We start from the raw sequence: 3,738 nt of genomic DNA, 5'->3' as shown, positions 1-3,738 counted from the left end.
GCGGCCAGGACTGTGTTGCTTGAGTTCTCGGCGGTGGCAGACCGACCGGTATGGACGAACTGGCTAGCGCGTGCGCGGGCCCGCGTGCGCGGGCCCTGCCAGGTCAGCCGCAGGGCGTAGCTCGCTGCGAAGGCGACGCCGCAGTTGTAACAGGGGACCTGCTGGCGTCGCCGGCGGAGCCCGACCTGGGCTCAGCGGCTGCGCGTACGCACTCGCGGCGGGATGTAGCGAAAGCTAAGGAAGGGGTCTGTGGTATAACGACGGACGAGCGCGGAGGTTATGAATCTTGGCGGCCGTCACGGTATACACGTGGGCGGGCGTGTCCACGTGTAGGAATTGCGCGCGTGTACCGATCGGTGGTGGTATGGCGCACGTGTACGGTAGCACACGTGTCGACACTACGGTAATTGGTTGCTATTACTCGTGTACTGCAGGGCACACGTGCAGTGGCAGCATCCGCGCCGTAATTGGTAATTCTGGTGCTAGCATTTTAATTGTGTATAGTACCCGGCACGCACTAGGCGGCAGGTACTGTACTGGGACAGGTGTACGAGGCGTCCCTCTGAGGGGACCTGAAACCCGTCCCCACCAGTAAACTGGGGCAAGCTCGCCCCCGTCCCTTTCGCGCCAATATACGACCGTCTGGTAAGTCCATCGCGCGCTGGCTTCCAACTCGCACCGGTCGCCTCCGTATACGCACCACGGAGCGACTGCGCGTAACCAGCGAGTGAGCCACTCCCTTTTAGAGAATTCGTCCGTAATGGTTTAATTAGCGCGCCGCGCGTCCGCATTGCGTGAACCCTCGCCGAATCCTCCGCCTCTCTCCCAACCCAGGGACGAGAGGAGTTATCCCGTTTCTAGACATCACTCAATACTCCCTTGTTTCTGTCTATTCTTCAGAGATCATCTTTTGAAGTGCTAACGCAAGGAAGAGCAGTCGGCCTTGTGCGGCACACCAGTTTTGCAAAACCTTGCTGGAGTCCTGTCTCCGGTAGCAATAACAGGCAGTCACTCAGACCTATGTTTGCCACGAGAGAAACGACTGGTTTTGTGCAAGGCTTACGTACAAGGTAAGGTATGTATTGGAAATCAATAAAAAAATAAACTAGATGCACGCCGGACAGTTTCGAGAAATAGAGTGCGCTGCTGTTTCGAGGTGTCAGCACTTTGTGCTGCTGACCAAAGTGCGACACACCGCAGCATAGATGAGTGCATGCTCCAGCAAGCATCACGACTACGCAGCGAGCTGCGTCAGGGATTACTTGTGCCAAGTCGTTTCCTGTCCTCACGACTGCAATCTATTCAACATTAGAGGTTGGACCTGCAAATTACCAGTCCTGCTCTCGGCTCTTGGAAGAGGGCCCAACTCTGCACATGCTTGAGGATCAAGGCCGCAGTGTGTTGCACCATGGTAGTTGCGTTGAAACACGTTTGACGTGGGTCTTGACTCTCGACGAGGGCGATATACTGTATCCAGTACAAATCTAGTGCACACCAAAATTTATTTGAGCAAGATCACGCCCCTATCTGGTCATGGAATATATTTACAAGTGCTTGCTCAATGAAACCATCAATCGCAAACCCAGCTCCTGTGTTTAAGCAAGGTCCTCTGCAAAAGGACTCTTTCCGTGCTTGTCCGCCATCACCATATTCGCAATTGACACCGGAGAGATGCCGTCTGGGAATGTTTCCACAAGCCTTCTTCTCTTCCCACTGCTATCCCCAGCTCCACTTGCCGGTTCAGCAGCCTCGAGGTTCAGATACTGCATCGACGGCCCGGCTGCCGTCATTGGTAACTGATCCGGAAGGAGGACGCTGTCAATGTTTGGAGACTTCGCCAGATGAGAAAAATCCCGCTTCTGTCCTCGGCTGTCTGGCGCAGGCAGCGGAGGGAGCATCCGTTCCCCCATCACCGGCGATGTTGCAACGGGTACTTGTGGCGTTGAAGGACCAACGAGCAGGGGCACTCCCGGCTGACCCTCATGGCCTGGGAAAAGGGAAATGACTTCATCTAGCAACCATTGCATAGGTTGCGTAGGGGCGAGCGGGATTTCAGTCCGCCTTGCAGGTTCCGGTCTTACTTGTCCGCGCTTCGTTCCCTTCTGCTGACCCTTTCGCCGTGACTTTCGCTGCCGCTTCGGCTTAACCACTCGAGCCCCTTGCACGAGTGGGATTGTCGGCAGCGGCAGATTAGGCAGGACCATTTGAGGCAGCTGATGACCTTGTTGCGATGCTTGAGCGGCTTGTGCAGCCTGGGCGGCTAGCTGCCGGTTTGCGCCTCCCTCAGCGCAGCTGCTGCTTTTCGCGCCCGGCGTCGGTGATTGTTCCTGGTGTACTGCTTACACCTGGCACGAGGGGGACAGCAGTTGCGACAATGCGTGCACTTCCACTTCACGCGGGGATCCTTGGAGATCTCGAAGCTCTCGCGCTCGTAAAGCAACAGACATTTATCACACACAAACTTGCGACACAGGCCTACCTTGGTGTTCGCACAAACGGCAAATTGGATTCGCGAATTCCGACCACAGACATGGCAATAGTTTGAGGCACTCGCCCCCTTCGAGTACCGATTCTTCGACTTCGTCGCTGCTTGTGGAGCCTCCAGAATGCCCACCTGCCCCGAAGCCTGAGTCACGTACGACGCCGCACTCGTCGCGCTTGGTACTCGATGCATCAAGCTTGTGTCGGCACTTGTTGCTGTCATGGCGCTGTTATATGGCGTGAGCCCAGAGTGTTCAGGAGTACCAATCCTCTGCATCGGAGCAATACCATATACAGCCACACGTGGAGAAGGAATGAGCCACGGAGGAGCAAAATGGTGCGCAGGAGATATGTAGCCAGGAGACATATTGGAAGGAGGCATGTGCCCGGCATTAAATGCATTCTGCGGCGTTTCCTGTACAAAATTAGGAGACAATGGCGGTGTCCCTGTCTGAGCTTGTCTCACCCATGCCGGTGAGTGCAGATCGTGACCGATGCTGTCTCCGTAGCACGTATGAGGTAGAAGTTCCGGTTCTCTTATAGACTGAGGATAAGGAGGCGAGCCAGGTGAGAGGGCCCGAAACGCCAACTCTGCTGGAGGGTTTCTACGCAGAACCGATATGTGCGCGGGCGCGTCCTTATTTGCATATATCGGGGTGCCGGGATGATGTCCGAGCAGCGGCAGATGTACATTGAAGATGGGCGGCGAGACCGGGATGAGACTTGGCTGAATCTTGTCCCGATCGAGATGGGCATTGTTCGGCTGAATCTCATCTTCAACGCATTCTGCCTTCGCATGGCTCACCGGAGTGCTGTGCATACTCTGATTGGCGGTTTGGTTAGGAGAAGACGCTGGTCGAGGAACCGGAGCGGAAAGCAAGTTGGCAGGGATCTTAGATGTGTTGTCGTCGAGTACCAAGTACGAGAGCTTTTCTGCGAGTGCCGGTAGCAGGGTTTGCGGCTCATCGATGGCAGTCTCGATCTAGTTCTCAATAAACTTGAAGTCGGCTGTTTCCGCTGCCGACGGAGTGCTGTTGAACAGGTTTTCAACGGGAAAGGTGGCGTCATGGTGCTCGAAGGCAATATGATCTTCATGGTTGTCCATTATTGTAGTTGCAGGAGATGAAAGCTTGCGGAAGAAGGTTGTATGATGTTTTGTTGATGAGTTGTCGTGTAAGACAAATAATGATAAGAAAAGGCAATTAAAACGGTGTGAAGAGGAGGAACGACTGAATGAGACAAGTCGAAAGAGACCGG

This window comes from Chondrus crispus, genomic scaffold (assembly GCF_000350225.1).
Source record: "Chondrus crispus Stackhouse genomic scaffold, scaffold_446, whole genome shotgun sequence".
NCBI lineage: Eukaryota > Rhodophyta > Florideophyceae > Gigartinales > Gigartinaceae > Chondrus > Chondrus crispus.
Note: the sequence above shows the minus strand (reverse complement) of the source record.